Source organism: Sycon ciliatum, chromosome 9 (assembly GCF_964019385.1).
Source record: "Sycon ciliatum chromosome 9, ocSycCili1.1, whole genome shotgun sequence".
NCBI classification, from domain to species: Eukaryota; Metazoa; Porifera; class Calcarea; order Leucosolenida; family Sycettidae; genus Sycon; species Sycon ciliatum.
The window spans coordinates 10,564,255-10,582,677 of record NC_088651.1 but is presented as its reverse complement, the minus strand read 5'-3'; the positions used below and the strand labels follow the sequence as shown (position 1 = coordinate 10,582,677).

The following is an 18,423-nucleotide window of genomic DNA, read 5'->3' as shown; positions in this document are numbered from 1 at the left end:
TCAGCACAGCAGAGAGAAAATGAGGCCGAACCTGGTAGCAATGAGAAGCATTTCTTCTTCAAAGCCAGATTTAAGCCAGGCCCGAACGTACCTTGCCAGAAAGCTCAAACTGGCAAGTCTGTGAGCTCTGCATAACGCAAACAGCAAATGTAAAAATCAGTTAGTGCACAGTCTGGTTTTGATGCCCTGAGCGGATGAAATAAATTGGCCATCGGTACTGAGCTGACCATAACACCGTTCCAGCGAACGTACCCACAATGATACATACAACAGCTAGGCTTATTCCTGCGCAAGCCGATGATATTACGACAAGGCTTCTATTCAAATCAGACTGATATTATAACCAGGAACATTCTAACCAGCAGCTTCCCAAGCCAGTTCACCATTATTAAATTAAAGTCCAAACCACCCACCACAGCCGTATGGATGGGAATATTTCACTATCTACCAAAGCATGGAGTCCTCCTGTTGCTGCTGCTGTGGTGGCCAAAGTCGCCCGGAGAGCGCATGTGATCGGGAGTTGGAAATAACTACTTCGTAAGGGTGTTTCTGTGTATGTCAACGTGGAAGCCAGGATTGTGTGCCGATGGTCCATTGGGGAAGATAAGCCTAGCCTTGCTTGCACATTGGACAGACTTTAAAAGCAGCACTTTGCGTATCTATCCAAAATCCTTCTGTCACCCTGCTTGGTGACTTCAACATTAATGTTAGCTCAGCTGTAACACCTCAGCTTCACCGTTTCAATGATGCAATTCACTCTTTCGGTTTGAGAAATTTAGTTTCTGTCCCAGCCCGAATAACCCCAAGATGTCCCGTCGGCACAACACTGGACCTGATCCTCACCAGTAGCCCTGCTACAGTCTCCTGCAATGTCGTACCCTGTACTCTGAGTGATCACTCGGCCGTACATGCTAGACTGGACCTCGCGCTACCGTCCGCTAAGCATCAACACTCTTCGCAACGCCGGGGAACCAGTTTAACCCGCAACATGCGCACCATAAACCTTCCAGAATTTCGGGATGAGCTTGCCAATGCCAACCTGAGCGTGTTCCAATCGACTTCCTCCACTGATGAGATGTGGAGCACTTGGCACACTAAATTCATGCGTGCTCTTGACAGACATGCCCCTCTCAAATCCACCAGCAGGAAGGCGAGCTCATATCCCCCGTGGTCTGACAGGGAATTGTACCAACTCCAGTGTCGCAAGAAAAGGCTACATCGCCAGTGGCTTCAGAACAAGGACAGCACCCATCTCTACTCGGCATTCAGGCGTGCCGGTGCGGCTGCCAGAAATGCCTATCGTAGGAAACGCAATGAGTATTTCCAAATCCAATGTGCTGAACATAGTTGCAATCCAGGCAAACTGTGGCATATCATCAACACTGTAACATCTCGAACTCGCCAACGTATTGAGCCAACGTGTGATGTGGAGGATGTCGCCACAGCCTTCAGTAAAGTTGTGACTGATAATGATAGACCCCCTGTGCTCACCATGCCACAGGGTCCATCACGCCCCACAGCGTTATCAGATTTCCAGTATGTCCGAACCAACTCTGTTTATCGTCTCCTGAGAGGCATCAATGCAGCCAAGGCCACAGGCAGTGACAGCATCCCAGGAGTACTTCTGAAGTGCTGTGCTGATATCATTGCTCCGTCTGTTGCTGCTCTCTTCAATGCCTCACTATCCCGTGGTACAGTACCCTCTGCCTTCAAGCTTGCACACGCATCACCGCTATATAAAGCTGGTGACCCAGCAGTTCCCACTCACTTCTGTCCCATTTCCCTTCTCCCAATCCTGTCCAAGCTATTAGAGAAGCTGGTGCAGAAGGAACTTGTATCAGTCATGAACATCACGGAGTCACTTCCCTCCACTCAGTTTGCATTTCGCAGCGGCCATTCCACTGAGGATGCACTAGCTCTCATCACCAACCGTATCCTTACTGCCCGGGACAAATGAATGTACACAGGTGTGTGCTTATTGGACATGTCCAAAGCATTCGATAAAGTTAGACATCACCAACTAATTCTCGACCTCTTCAATGTTGGTGTCACGGCCACAGCCCTGCGGTGGTTCATTTCTTACCTCTCCGAACGGACCCAGCGTGTGTGTATCGGACCATCACGCAGCACTATCACTCTCTGCACCTGCGGAGTGCCACAGGGATCTGTGCTCGGCCCCATTTTGTTCAACGTATACACTCGGGAAATACCCTATGTTGCTGGACAAGCTTTGTCTTTGCAGTTTGCAGATGACATTGGTCTCACTCGCAGCAAACCGACTTAGTCTGAAGTGTCTGCAATTCTGTCTGCGTCAGCTTCAGCTATTGCTTACTGGCTAAACGACCGTGGCTTGATCCTGAATGCTTCCAAAAGCCAGGTGATCTCCATTTCTGGGAACCTACCTGAGAAGCATACTCCACTCTCGGTGAACTGTAACGGGACCCTGCTGCCTCTTGTGGAGTCTGCCAGGTACCTTGGCGTAACATTTGATAGCAACATGTCTTGGGATGACCACGTAACCCGCTGTGCAAACAGTGTATCACGAAAGATCGGAGTCCTGTGGAGGATGCGGCGTTGCCTCAGCACACAGGGTCGGATAACTTATTTACAGTCCATCATAATGGCCGATCTTCTATATGGATCAAATGCATTTTCGATATCTCTGGCAGCCAGGCACTGTCATCGACTACAGGTTCTGCAAAACCGTGGTGCCCGTGTAGTGTTCGGACGCCCGCCATGGACATCCGCACATGACCTACTGGAGCGCCTCTCACTGTATCGGGTAACCGAAGTGTACAAGCAGAAGCTGGCATTCCTTGCAAGGCGCTGCCGTTACGGCCAAGCAAGTCCTGAGCTTCAGGTTCTCTTGCTGCCAGCTTGTGGCCGGTCCACGCGCCTGCACTCCAGCATGGGTCTCTGCCTGCCACCCGCCCGCAGCAACTCTGGAAAGGGGACATTCGCCTTCCAGGGTGCGCTATGCTGGAACAACCTGCCTAGCAGTATTCGCTCCATCTCTGTTCCTCGTCAGTTCCGTGCTGCCGCAGTCCCGTTTCTTCTATGAACTGAGAACATTGCAAAGCAATTGTATGTGTGGCTGTCAATGTACATGTGTGTGTGTGTGTGTGTGTGTTTGTGTGTGTGTGTGTGTGTGTGTGTGTGTGCACGCGCATGTGCGTGTGTGGGGGGGGATGTGTCTGAGTATGTGTGTATTGGTGTGTAGGTGTGGGTATGTACATGTATGTGTGTGTGTGTGTGTGTGTGTATTTGTGTGTGTGTGTGTGTGTGTGTGTGTGTGTGTGTGTGTGTCCCATATGGTGCAGTGGTATGTGCAGCGATTTCCAATCGATAGATTGCGGGTTCGATTCCCGACGATTATGGTCACACACGTCTTTCTTCTCTTTCTCAGACTCTTCCTGACTTTTCTTTTATTCTCCTGGGTGGTTACCAACAGCCAGTGCATGCCGGAGTATGTGGTGTGATGTGTGTGTGGGGAAAAAAATTAAAAAAAGACCAAAAATAGGGATTCACTGGCCAGAAAATGTCACTCCAAATAGCTGTATGGAGTAGACCAGGCTGAATAGTGACGGTCAATTCTTCAGCCTTGCAAGCTGTTGAATGGTGTAATCCCAGCACAAGTTGCTATGGCTTCTGCCGTAGCATTGCTATCATCGCCTCCGGCGATGGGCGTCAAAGGTCAAAGGTGTGTGTGTGTGTGTGTGTGTGGGTGTGGGTGTGTGGGTGTGTGGATGTGTGGGCGTACATGTAGATGTGCAATGCTTCTCTTCTCTCTCTTCTCTTCTCTTCTCTCTTCCTGTCTGTGTCTCCCGCTTCTGGGCCGGCATGGCCCATGCTTCATGCGTGCTTGTTCCTGGTGTTGTTATGTCTACTGTGTCCTGCCGCTACTCCGGCTTTGGCCGTGACCACGATGTGTCTCCCCATTTTCTCCTTCATACTTTCCTTTCTCTTTTTGCTAAAAGCTTTCTTCTCGCCGTGACCACGGTATTTCTTCTTCTTCTCCATTATTCTTTTTCTTTCCTTCCTTTCTCTTCTTCCTTTTCTGAGGGCCTTCTGTTCCCATATTTTCTTTTCATCTGTGTTCCCATTCCTGGGTTATTTGGACTTCATTCGCTTCCTTGTCATTGGACATGTTCAGTCCGTTCGGTTTGCGAATTCAAATAGACACACAACCCAAAAAACACACAAAATCCTCAACCCCCTCCAGTTATCACCACAGATGGCAGGATGGAATGCTAGCTAGCTAACTGATAGCTGATAGATGTTCTTGTACGTCAGCACCCGACCTACCCTAGTTCCGCGCATATAAGCCCATGGGCTTATATGTGAAATAATGCGGTTTGGGGATATAATATCCAGTAAAACATGTTCATTTTTTAGCCCATGGGCCAATATTCGAATTTTGAAGGTTCACGAAAAAGTACAAGTCCGTGCTCATGGTGAGTCTACCATACTCTACTGGTAAACTGCACTGACCTGCTGTACCATGGTAGGAAGAGTCCAGTTTGTGAGACATTCTACTTGACACGTGAGTTGCATTTGTGTCTGTTTATTAGCCCATGGGCTTATAAACGGAGGTGGGCTTATATCCGGATATAGGCCCATGGGCATATGCGCGGAATTACGGTATGCACAACGCATACCTTCCTGGGAAAGCTGACATACTATAATTATTATGTATTCATGGTATGATCTGGACTGTGGTTCTTCTATGATAGGAATGGCGATGATTTCAGGTGAACGAAATCCAACACCAGATGCTGAGGAACAAAGCCAATTCTACTAGAGAGTGACAGGAGTACTTTTACAACAATTATTCATACAGTTTTATAGAGATAAGAGAGTTTCATGAATATAATGCACCTCATTCCCCCTTCCCCCTCCCCCCCCCCCCCCCCCCGCTCATTCCTCATTCCATTTGGCTTGAGTGAAAGCTTTACATATTCTGCATACACAGACAGAAGAACGAGCAGTTGTTTTTTGAATCGATCATCAGACGACAATAGAGAAGTCATGTTGTGTATACATGTATTTACTTCCTCCGCGTCATTAAAATTGTCGCTTCCCAGAGCGATTTTTCGAATTTATTTTGTCCCCTCGAAGAGCAAAGAAATCAGCTAGAAATTGAGGCAGAGCATTGTCGACGGACCAAGCTTTAGTTTGTGGCCTCCCGCTTCGCTTCACTTGCAGCTAATTTCGACGTCTTCATCAGAGTTTGAGGCAGACCCTTCAGCACTCAACAATACGCTAAACAAGACGCGCGTTCAAATTCAGGTCAAGAAACTTCGTTTTCAAGCGATCCATGCCTCCAGGTGGCAGGCGATTACGGCAAACTAGCGTTTTCAAGTACACTGTACTGACCTTCCAAGTGGATAGGGTAAGCAGTCCCGTGCCTTCTTTCCTTGGCAAGCGCTTCGCTGATTTTGTTGGTGTTTTCAGACCTGCTACCTTCGCAGCAACATGCGCCACAAGTAGCGCATTTTAGGAATATGAGACCACTTTGTTCTTGCCATCGTCAACTTCAGCATTTCGTGTTCAGGAGAGGTACCAGGATTCTTATACCCGAGCTTGCAGTCTTGATGAATGCCCACGCGGACGATGTGAGACGGCACGAACTCCAGAAAACGAAATGCGCTCTGGGGCGGAATAGTGCGAAGCACGATGAATTTGCTTGGTGCGGAAGAGAGCTCCGACAAAGTTCGAGACCACCACGGCTTCAGTAACAAGTAGACATTGCGCAGGAAGGGTCGCACCAATGTTCGAACACAGAAAACAGCGATTCCGACAATCTGACTGAGATGAGCCAAGTCACAACAAACATTGCGATGTGGGAAGCGACAATTTTAATGACGCGGAGGAAGTATATTGTATCGATGCCTACGCAGAGAAGCTCTTTACAAATAATGCAGATCACGACATGATATACGACTCGACCCACTATTTCATATTTCCCCGCTTCTTTGCTCGTATTGGATTATTCATAACGCCCATCAGCTATACTAACAGCGCACACTCCAGAGGCTCTTGTGTTCTTGTGTGTATACAGAGTCAGGACAGTGACGTCGACATGGACATGCGCAAGCTATCTGCTGGAGACTGGAGCTCAGCTTGTCGTACAATTACAGTGGAAAGAGGACACCCTACTTCAGATGCATGAGCTGATCACTCCATCACTGTACTCTACTTTATGTTTGAAATCCAATAAAATCCAATACACGGAAATGACACAACCAAGTCCTTTTCTGACGTTACTCAGAGTTTCATGCTAAGAAACACTCACCAGCTAGTCTATTGAAGAACCTATAGGCATTGTTTATTGTAATCATGATCCCATTCAATGTTTCTCGAGTCTGTAGTTTTCGTCCTTTCCACCTGCTGTCTTTTTTTTACGGATTGGGTGCGTGGTTTTCGATTCTAAAAGGTGGTCGGGCCCCTGGTGTGTGTGTGTGACTATTGCACAAGAAGCTGGACAACCAGCCAGCACACTGCGTCTGTCTATTTCACAGTATAACCCTGGGTGGATGGAAGACACTCTTCTTCTCAGGTGGTCTATGCGGTCAGCACACCATCACCACACACCAGTCTGAGTACTGGGAATTTTGCAAAAGAAACCTGTGCAAGACGTTTGCTGGACTACTGGTATGCTTGCATCTCCAGTGGCAATGTGTATGCAAGCTGGGTTTCACCTTGCAATGGCCCTAGTCCTACTGCTGTCTACCACTGTGAACTATGCCTATGGTACTACTCAGCTGTTTCCCCCCCGCTGCTCACCTGTCATGTTAGGTGCATTGGCATCAGCACGACTCAGCCATAGACAGGGAGTACTTCCTGCTCATTGACATCTGATATCCTGATATCTGGACACCCCTGACAGTTCCACTAGCTACAGCTAATGTTCACCACAGCTACAAGTAGACCTCAGCTAATGTACATACCGGTAATACTGTAGTACAGGTATACAGGTCTATGATGTTGCAATACCACTACCATTCATCCGAAGCGAAGATTACTGATTTTACACAAGAGAGAGAGAGAGTTTGGAAGCTTTGTTACAACTCTGAGTTTCACGTACTACTACGATCATCAGGCAGATTTTACAAATGTACTGGCAGAGACGAGGGTAGGGAAGGCAACTCAGCCACTTGCAAGGATATGAAGACCTTCACCACTTCTTACAAGATGATTATCAGACATGCTGTCCTGAGAGCATTTTGGGGCTATCTCCACTATCAACTACATGATTGTACAACACCACGACAGTGATCATAATTTCTGCCTACGCCTACACTTAGTGGGGGGAATGGTCTGCTACCACACATACACATATGTGGCCCATATTTCTAACCCCGCTCGGCCAGACTGAGACCGCCCGCATAGTCTACGCACAATCTCTGTACGGAAAACGTTTGAGGTTTACCGCAAAGCCTTGACTTGAGGCTGCCGAAAAGATGCACACCATACCCAATGACATGCCCGTTTTCAAGAAATTGGACCACCCTCGAATCCGAAGGTACACCAGTCATGTTTCTGTATAACGAATAGGAAACTATCAACGCAAACGAAAACGTGATCGAATCAATGGAGTAAAATTTAGCCAGCTGCTACGATTATCTACGGATAATTTCCTCGCACAAGCCGACCCGCTGAACAACGCACAGCGACATTAATTTTAATAGCTACCGTTTATCAAGTCGTTCTGGCAGATTGTGCTGGGGGCACACTTGTACTTAGGGCAACAAACGCACGCGCCAGCCATTGGCGAACACGCGATCATACACGAGCTCCTTGACTCGAGCCGGCAAGCAACTGTACCTGCCGGACAGAACGGTCCACACCAAGACAGTCATGTAGCTACTCGTGCTCACGATGCTCGAGCGTCAAGAGTCCTCATTCCACACATGGGCCACGACACAAGTGAAATTACTTAGCGCTCACATAATAAATTCTCACCAACCAACACCCAGTAACCGCTAAAGAGGCAGAATATCTGCTCACCTTTCTCTCCACACTGCACTGTCGGACGCTTCGGAACAGCACGTCGTCCCGGAAGTTCAAAATCCAAAATCTAATTCCACGGACAGCAACCATGCGCTAGAATGAACTCTAGTTTATCTAGCCACGCGTTTTCGAAGTTATACAATTTTAAAATTCTTCGGCTCTTCGGGAATCTTAGGCACTGTGAAAAGGAAAGGGAAGGTTCTAAAAAGCAGCTGCACTGGAGCGGGGCCAAGCAGCAGAAAACAGCAGGGCCTAGGAGATTGCAAGGTCAGGAATTTATTTTTTGTCATTCAATCACTCCACAGGGAACAACATGTGTGTGCGTGCATTATGTACACTGTACATGTAGCTAGTTGAGCTCGTGTGATCTTGTGACTTTGCCCCGTATGCCGTATGAGTTACTTACTTCGAAAGAAGTCACCAGCAAGAGTACCGTGATTTGAGTGTGAATGCTGTCGCTGTGTGCAAAGCGTGTTTGACCTGAGCTGTCACCTCTCTCTCTCTCTCTCTCTCTCTCTCTCTCTCTTTCTGCAGTGGTTGGATTTGATGAGTTGAGGACCTTGTTTGTCAGCCACTGTCCGCTTTGTCGGCATGCTCGAAGCCTAGCCTAGGCTAGGCTCTTCGCTGTAGTGTAGTGTAGGGTTGTGGCAGAGTCTACTGGCACTACTATACTGCCGTACTGGCCTGGGTGTGCGTACATGACTTTGTGTGCAGCTAAAAACCGGAAGGACAAGCCGTGGTCATATCACTCATGGCATGGTCATTTCATTGATGAGTGATGGTGAGAACTAGAAGGCGATGTGAAAAACTCCGAAATGTCACACACGCACGCACACCCGCGCAGACACCGATCACGACGACAGGCTCTGTGATCTTCCATCTCGTGCTATCCTACCGCCAGCATTCATTCGCTATGCACTCTGTCCTGACACTACAGTAACTAATTACTTGCAGTTACCATGGTTACACTAACTAATAAAATACTTACAGTAGGGACTTCAGACCATTTTTTCAAATCGGTTTTCTGTGGCTTACATGTATGTTTTGCTTTTTGGATAGGTTAGAGCTTCCTGAGGAGTTTGGTCTTTAGTTTTTCTAAATCGGACAAAGGAAACTAAAGTTACAAGCAAAATAGTCATCGCCTATCCCCGGATTTGTCCGACAAACGTCCCACACATTTGAGATCAGAGAGATATGTCAAACTGAGAGAACCCACTTTCCTTGGCAACGCATAGCAACCGCACACCAGATCCAAAACAATCTTGATTCGCCGCATGAAATAGCTGAATAGTATGGTTTACAATGTAGTTGGTAGTAACAGGAGACATTGATAATACAGTCCTGAGATAGCTTCGGACTGTTGGCGTGGTTGGTGTCAAGAAAAAGAATGATCACGGAAGAGGCACTAAGCTCAACATGTACATGTACAGGACATTGTATTGGCTGGGGTAATCGTAGCACGCACATCATCGTCAGCAGAGATACAGCAAATAGCAACAATACAGCACATCTCCCAGTTCAATACTCTTTCAGCTATTCTTGCGGAGCTCAACCAGATCGAGCATAACAGCATTGGAGACAAGAATCGAGGCATGGACCGAAACAGCCAAGAGCAATTCAATTTGTACATCAGCATCATTTAGCGCAGGATACTTCTCGCTGCTTTCCATACTGTGACTATGGCGGCGCTGCACGGCAAAGTACAAAGAGGAATAATGCAAGAAATAGGTCTTCTGGAAGGTGAAAACAATAAAGATTACCTTCTATCTAGACTAATTCGAGGTCGTAAAATACATTTATCACATTTTCAAGAAGGGGACCCGGACGGATCATATGGTTTCTCACCTTTCCCTTCCATCCGCATACGTATCTCCGTCAAAAATGAACGTAACAGCTCCATTCTTGCTGGTCCCAAACGAAGGCAAGCTCCAACAAGACGAACCGAAACTTTCTCCAACTGTACAAGACTTCCTTCATTTCGAAAAACGGTTCCACATTTCTTTACACGACTTGACATATGACCATCACACGATTTGTGCAGGCGTCGATTTGCACGCTTTTGGGCCAAGAATTCACGTGGTCTGAAGTCCCTACTTACAGCCCGCCGCATGGTGCAAAACTGGGAAGAGTTGAGATTGGAAGCGATTCCCTTTGCCTTTGGCCATTTGCCTATTGGGATGGGGGGGGGGGGGGTATGAAACGAAACAGCAACGCCGTGACATTCGACAGTGCTGTCTACAGCGTAGTAACCTACTAGTAACTGTAATAGGCAAACAGCCAAAGCCAGCAAAGGCAAAGAGAATCGCTTCCAATCACGATCGTGGCGTCGACATTTGGAGTCTGGTTGAGAGGCTGGCGGGCACTTTCGTGCAGCGTTTAGCTATGCGCCATGGGATCAGGAAGGGTCTAAGGGAAAGGTGGAACAGGAAATTTATGAGCAGGTGACTTGTCTGACAAGACGCGATTGGAGTAGGATGCCCGGTTACTGGGTATTACTATTGGTGTCATCAAGAGGCCAGGGGAATATGAGTCACGACTCTTGCCTTGGTGTCGTACTATACAGGGCTTTCGAATGTAACGATAACGTCGCTGTAGCATGTCGGGGGTCCACGGACCACACTCCACACTCCACAGACCACAGTGCACCAGCGTTCGGTATGAACTACCGTCGCGGACATGGAAATCCAGTCGATTGACCAGGGCCGGCGCCCTCAGCGCGTACAGAACGTCGTCGTTGCATGCAGCGCACATGTTGATACGATGCGACCAGCAGCAGCGCAGCGCGTAATAATGCATGCCATGGCTGCATGGCCAGCGCCCTGGGGCCGCTAGACGTGCGACCGGATTTCCATGTCCACGACAGTACTAGTACAAAGTCATGTACATAACCTAGATCTACATGTACACAATATTATTATAAATTATGTCATGATGCACTATGCTCCATGTACATGTACATGTGTGATGATTTCACTGCGTAAATGTAGTAGAACTGTTGGCGCCACTCGCGCTCATATAGCCTACTTGTAGGTGCTATTTTGGGAGCTGCTCTGACCACCTAAATGCTACATGTGTACAGTCATGTACATGTAGGTATTGCTAGCTGCTGCTCATATCACCTTTGTAACGACTGTAAGCAGGTATGGTACGGAAGGCGAAGGACCCGTCAAAATAATCTCAGCAACTAACCACTGCACTTGAGTAGATGTCAGAAAATATAACGTGCGCGGTCAGACGAGATGTCAATAACTTGAGCAAGGTGTCAGAACACACTATGAACAATGTCAAACGAAAGCTGGGGCCTGTGTGGGTAAGAAGATTTCCGCACTTGTGGGGACAAACAATCACCAGCATAATGAAATCCAAAGAGCTACAAGTTACGCCATACTATCCACTAACACCACCAGTTACTTTACAATCAGCTCATGCGATGACATTTTAACTTGTAGCTCTTTCGTCCTCTTTTCTTCTTATAAATTAATCTTTGGCTCTCCACCCGAGTCTAATACTGAAGTCCACTGCGGCATCAAGAATGATGGTCACTCCACCAATGCAACGCCCGGACACTCAGGCGGTCACGGCGGACAGTGGATGAAACTAGGTAGAAGAAACCGAATCAAGTCAACCTGGACTGAGCTGCCTGCCTTTTTATCAGCGATGCACAATCCACTCAGCTTCTCAACGTGTTCGCTAGTTCAGTCCTGATGTCCGTCTTGTGTCCGTCAATGAAGAAAAAACTTGCTTTTGAAAGGTCATCATGCCTTCCCGTTCATTATTGTCTCCGTGAGGTGCAGAAAGCGAAGGTGAAGCGTGGTCGTGGTGCACCGTTGGTATGCAGAGCATTTTGATATCTGATCGTGCCTACATGTATGTGTATGTGTATGTGTATGTGTATGTGTATGTGTATGTGTATGTGTATGTGTATGTGCATGTGTATGTGTATGTGTATGTGGTGAAGATGTTGTCTACAGTATACTATGCACGCTTTGTCAAGACTTGATCTGTATGTACATGTATGTAGGGGAAACCGAGGGGCCGGCGCGGGAGCGGTTTCAGGAACACTACCAGGACGGGCGGAAGATGGTGGAGAAGGCTCCATGAGCTACCCAGCTACGAAACCCACCACCGAGGATATCTTCACACATCATCTTCTCTTTATTTCAAAGTTTGATATTTGCTGAGTCGAAGATTTGATGGACTTCTCGTGTGTTTGCAATAGACCGATCCCCTTATTATACTGGGTTCGAGCACGGGGGCAACCTCACTCGCGATCGAGCTAGTTTTTGAACGTGACAGCATCTTTGACAGTGTGTTTCAGGTTTGTTTTGGAATGTCTTCTGCTTAGTTCAAGTAGTTTGCGATGGCTTCGAGCGGTGCTAAACCTCCTGCTGGTAGGAGCAGAGTCTCCGAGAGAGACATGGACTGTGATGCCGCTGCAGGATTTTTTCAAGGCGCGGGAGGGAACGATCTCGGGCCACAAACAGGAGTATTCCAGAGGTGAGTTTTTTTGTTGTTGAAATATTCGAATCGCCAATCGTGTTGTGAGATTTATTTTGTGCCTAGGCTACAGCAGACCATATTATTGCTTTCTCCTTGCGATCGGTGCTGAAGATAATAGTAACCTTTTTCTGGTCTGTCTTTTCCTCTCCAGAGCCATCTTCTATGAAGGCAACCGTGGTGCTGCCAAGTCACCAAGTCACGATCAGCAGCCCTGAAGTGGAAAAATCGATTTTCCAACGATCTGGTTGGACATCAGCCACTAAAGTACTTCTGATTTGCCTGTAGTGACAACAGCAGCCATCCTTGGACACCTTGCAAAGACAGAAAAAGCCACTGGTGGAAGCGACTGCTATGAGGTGACGATAGCAGTGCAGTGGTGATCGCTGTTTTGTCAAGTCGAAGGGCTAGCCAACCCAGAGGAAGCATAAAAAAACGATGAGCAGTGCGTGGTATTTGTTGAGCGTGAAGAGCTAGAGGAGGACAGTGCAAACACATGGACGGAGTGGATGGTGTTTGAAGAACAGTGTGCTGTGTGCCGGCTGGTGGTGATGGTGGTCTTTGTCAGCATGTATTCGTGCTGCTTCTTGTGCTGGAACACTTCTCGCCCAGGAAGGCAGATTGCGTGCTCCCTGGCCCTCAGTTGGCAATGGGGCATTTGTTCCAGGAACATTACCCCAGAGCCAATGATGAGTCGTACCTTTGAAAAGTCGAAGCTTGCTGTTAATCGCAAGCGTAGCGCAGTGGATTCCTCCCTCTTCGAAGCACGAGGGCCAAAGCTTGCCGCTGTCTGCAGCAAAGTGTGTGTGCGGTTCTTTCGAACCTATGAATATACCCCCCTGCATGTTCAGAGTGAACTATTTTCTAGTATATTTAACATCCTCAACCCGCCACCACCATGCGCCCTTGGATCGAACTAATGCACGAAGCATAAACACACCAGCACAGCAAGGACACTTCCGTTGACAGATATTGTTTACGCCTCTAGACCGCTGTTTCTTTTCTTCGAGCTCATCGTTAGAGGAGGATAGCAGCAGGATACTAATGATGATATAATATAAGATGATAGACGGTTTATGGTCCGATATTGATGATTGAAGATCTAAGAAAGCAATGACAGTGATTGCGAAATGGATAATATTATCATGATTATATGCCAGTCTGGTAATGCGTTGTACTAGTGGACAGTATTGAAATCATCACTGCATTCGATGCAAATATTGGTATACCTTTGGTTTCAGTATTGGAAAAAAAGAGTAAGAGAACCTGGTTGATTTGGTTGCATCTGCGACTGGCTACCGGGTGTTGTGATCAGCAATGTTACCATGGGAGAAAATAAGAGCGCACGGATCTGTTGGGTCTTGTTGTGCCGGTGCGAGAACCCTAAGTGCATGGCAAAATAGAACTGTTTCATCCACAATGCAGAATGTCTTGCGGTACATGGCATTGATGACTGAACATCTCGCCAGCTCGCCCAAATGGGGATCATGCCCAAACGGAGGAACAAGACATCTTTCCAGCTCAGCTAGCTATAAGTATATACCGTGAAACGGATGATTAACTTGTGCCACGCATGACAGCTTCTGTTCCATTCGGCCCAGGCTTAGACACATCAATGCCAATAGCAGCTGATCCTCCATTACATGCTCATTGGCGATTTACGGCCACCTCCAACTGTATCCGCCGTCCCTCAGCTTCCGTCTTCGCAGATGGCGCTCGGCGCAGTACATTTTCTTGGCTAGGCTCAAAAAAGTCCCACAGAGCGGTCCAAACACTTGAAGGTAAACCAGTCAGAAACTGGAGCGGCTCAGAGTCATTCTTTATGTTATTGTACGTAAGCTGTTTTTCGGCTTTCTTCACCCCATCGTCCAACTGCTCCACGAGACTCTGTACACGAGCTCTACTTGCTGCCAACTCCTGATGCAGATGCTGCACTTCCATTACAGAACCAAACTGCACTAAGCCAGGTTCCTTTCCAACTCAAAATGCTGTTGCCTCTCAGCAAAATACTGGTTTGCGAGCATGGGGAGCTCGTGATGCAGACGCTGCACTTCCATGACCGAACTGCACTAGGCTCAGCAAATACTGTTTTGCGAGCATGGGGAGCAGAGCGTCCAGACTCCACTCTCTTGCGAAAAGCAAACCTGGTACCGTAGGACAGCTGTTTGGTTTCCTGGACTCATCCTGCCCTTGTAGAGCTGGGCAAAACGATTTCGACTTCGGGATCGAAATGATCGCTGCAACTCAAATATTCAGAGTGACCCTAAAACTACGTCCTTCCTCAGGGGGAATAGCCTGGATCCGCTTGCTCCAGGCCGCTGTGGCTCCACACGAGGAAAGGAGTGAAATGACTTGTTTGCTTCGTCCTCCTGTTCTGACAGTGAGGAGCGCAGCAATGATCCTGAGAAGGCATCCTGAAGTCGTAAAAAGGAAGATCTAAACAAAAACAAAACAGCTCAAATCAAAAGTCCTTGTGGCATTTTTTGTAGACAGGCTTGCACTGCGTGTAGATTTCGCGTGCTCTGCACTTCGCATGCGAGAAGTCACGCACAGCCGAGGTGAGGTTGGTCGCGTGTGTGCAGCAGGATCCCACGCGACTGCGGAGTTGCCCCCTTGCTCGAACCCAGACAATAATAAGGGGATCGGTCTATTAGCAATGCCCTACCCGACATGGTTGGTAGCAAGAGAACACATTTCAAAATCTCTCAACAAATGTATATTTGCATGGTGCCCAGTCGAGGTAGGACAAACCAGCAATACTAGTGCATGTACACTGTAGTGTAGGCGTGCTAGTTTGTCCGTGAAATGTGTGGGGTACAGTGAGGGCTGGCAATCGCTGATCTAAGTATTGTTGAGAAGTAACACGTTAGTTTGAGAAGTTTGAACATTGAATGTCACGAAATGTGAGTCACCCAATATAAACTTGGAAAGTGATTTGTTCGTTTGTATGTAGTCACTTCTTTAAAGTATTATTATTGTATCAGTTTATTGCATTGACGATAAACTGGTGCTCTATAAGCATAGTCGCGTAAGAAATTTGAGCTCAATTATAATTTTCTAATGATGAATGAATTATATGAATAAATGTCGCGGAGACAACAATTTTAATAAAGCAATAAAAAGAACTAACTCTGCCCTCATCATTATGGAAAACATTTGACATCGCTGATGCATGATGATGACGGCAGAGTTAGTTCTTTTTATTGCTTTGATGAAGTAATTACCATTACTAGTACGTGTTTGCTCTTTTGCAAATTTTGCACGAAATGAGTGAATGTATTCTTGTACAGTGCTCGTACTACATGTAGTTACACCTAGACATTACCATGGCTGTAACCAAGAGTTCTACAACTTCACAATAATATCCGGGCGGTCAGGGAGCGGGCACTTGGCAAACTCTTAGGTGTGTACATTTTGTTGGGAAAGGCCAGCGAAACGGCGTATGACACCACTATTTCCACTAAAATTCGTCCCAACGGTCCCTCGTTGCAGTAACTTTGGATAACTTTGGATAATTGGTGTATGAGTATAGTACTTGCGCATGAAGACCAGGCCGAAGCTTTAATGTTTGGATGGCACTGCGAAATTCCTTGTTTACATACAGTCTAGTGATGCAATAAAAGGAAGTGAGATTCAAGCTGGTTTCCTTTTGCTGCTCAATGTCAGCTCACTTTTGCTCACTGCATCCCGTCTAATCACTAAGCTGTGTCAACGAATTTGGCCGTGCAAAAACCCTGATTTTCAGGTGCTCTTGCTAGCACAGCTAGCGTGTAAGAGATCCGTCTACATTTGCGACCAAAAAATCTGGTAATAGTGCGCTGGCCAAAGCTGTGGCGCTGGTACACGAGCGATACAGCACACCCTACTTCTATTTTTCACCAGAGGTTAACGTTACTTGCCAGTTCTGTTGCGTTGCGCATATCTATGCCAATGTCTGATCGCTTGGCTTGATCTTGAAGATACATGTATGTTCTGTAGGCAATACACTATGATATGCTTACAAGGGCCAGGGTCTCAATGCTTTCAGTTATGCTTTGCATTCAGGTAGACGTCATAGGATTGAACGAGGCCATTTATGGGAAATTGAAGGCATTTGTAGCGTTATACGACTGGAACATGGATGCTTCAAATGGCGTTTTTTGTTTTTGGCCACATTCTATGGGTCTAATCTTCGCCTCCCATGCTGCTGTATCTGCCGGATTCATTCTTAAGTGTGGTGGCATTCCTCTGCATGTAGGAAAGTCAGTCTGAGAGCGTAAAGCTCGGGGTTCAACGCAGTCATACGTAGGACATTTTTTACTACGCTCATGGTACTGGAAAATATTGATGGCCAGTGAGCAGTCAGTGCGCACATGCGCGTAGTAGCCACCCTACTATGTGGTTATGTAACGCGTTACCTGATGATCTGTCATTATTATCTATTGTTACGGCACGCTCAGACTACCAAGAACCCCGTCAACCTGTGAATGACATTCGCACCACCGATAAACTAACATTACTTGTGCAGCTCTCACCACAGCACTGAGAAGGGGCTTTCCATTACTCCCAGCCCAAGCACCTTTCTTACTGTCGGAATGCTGTTTCCCCCGCAACAGCCGCAGCAGTAAAACTTTTCCGCCGGCAAAGTGTCAGTAATGTCAGATGACCAAATCATCTTGGAACTTCCCCGTTCCTTCACTTTTTACCGGTAGTCTAAACTTGCCCTAATGCTGTGCTTAGTGAAATCCTAGCCTGTTCGTTCTGTGGCGCCCTGCAGTGCTGCTGTAGTAGACGGCAAGTAGAGATGCATCATCCATTGTTGACATTCTGAGCTTCATCGTATTCCTGTCCTTTGTATTCTGTTCTCTGTTCTGCAGCTGAGGTAAATGCTCTTCTCAACATGCATGGGCAGCATGGATATTACCATCTGACATCTCGATCGTCTTGATATCTTATCAATAACTTGAGCAAGGTGTCAGAACATACTATGAACAATGTCAGAAGAAAGCTGGGGCCTGTGTGGGTAAGAAGATTTCCGCACTTGTGGAGACAAACAATCACCAGCATAATGAAATCCAAAGAGCTACAAGTTACGCCATATTATCCACTAAAATCACCAGTTACTTTACAATCAGCTCATGCGATGACATTTTAACTTGTAGCTCTTTCGTCCTCTTTTCTTCTTATAAATTAATCCTTGGCTCTCCACCCGGGTCTAATTATTCTAATAATGAAATCTACTGCGGCATCAAGAATGCTGGTCACTCCACCAATGCAACGCCCGGACTGTGGATGAAACTAGGTAGAAGAAACCGAATCAAGTCAACCTGAACTGAGCTGCCTGCCTTTTTGCGATGCACAATCCACTTCAGAAGTAGATTTTTTCAAGTTGTACTTCTCAGGGGAAATTGTTTCAAAGATCGTGGGCTTCACGAATGCGTGTATGGGTATGCACATATCCACTAGAAGAGATCATATGCTAACAAGAATGGACAATGGACTGAGACCAGTGTTGCAGAAATTAAATCGACTTTTCCAACTTTCAAACTGGCATTATGTACATGTAGTAGTGTGAGCATTATAAGTGGCATTATATTCCATATTATGAGCATTGCCTTTAGCATTATCGCAGCAAATAACTAGCATTACCCGCCCATGCCTACAGGAGATCCCCTCGACAGGCCCAAAGCCTTTGGGAAATCCTTAAATATAATAAAATACAAAAATACAATCCACCCGTGTAGACTGTGCGGTCATTGTAGATAAAGATATGGTGGCTTCCGTCACGCCAGTGGGCAGGCCCTGTCGCGGGACTTGCCACACTCTAACTATTCGTCCTTTGGTGATGAACGATGGTCTCATGGGTTTGCAAGCACCGGCGAGTGCTTTGTTTTATGCCCAGAGTCACGCCCATATCTTAAGCCGTTCTGCCAT

General features: G+C 47.0%; 1 protein-coding gene and 2 long non-coding RNA genes across 3 annotated transcripts in view; 1 reads left to right on the top strand and 2 right to left on the bottom strand.

Annotated features, from left to right (window-relative positions):
• LOC135824666 (fibrillin-2-like) overlaps nucleotides 1-8,273 on the bottom strand; it is a 31,747-nt gene extending 23,474 nt beyond the window's left edge. Inside the window, exon 1 of the mRNA XM_065337384.1 lies at nucleotides 8,011-8,273. The gene's annotated coding sequence lies outside the window, so the exon portion shown is untranslated. The remainder of the gene's footprint in view (nucleotides 1-8,010) is intronic.
• Nucleotides 8,274-9,283: 1,010 nt separating this feature from the next.
• On the bottom strand, nucleotides 9,284-10,069 carry LOC135824670 (uncharacterized). Its single transcript, XR_010554906.1, has 2 exons — nucleotides 9,859-10,069; nucleotides 9,284-9,701 (listed from the first exon to the last, which is right to left on the bottom strand). It is a non-coding gene; the product is annotated as an uncharacterized LOC135824670 (long non-coding RNA).
• Nucleotides 10,070-11,461: 1,392 nt separating this feature from the next.
• Nucleotides 11,462-13,821, top strand: LOC135824674 (uncharacterized). The gene is made up of 2 exons (XR_010554910.1): nucleotides 11,462-12,510; nucleotides 12,665-13,821. It is a non-coding gene; the product is annotated as an uncharacterized LOC135824674 (long non-coding RNA).
• Nucleotides 13,822-18,423: the final 4,602 nt, after the last annotated feature.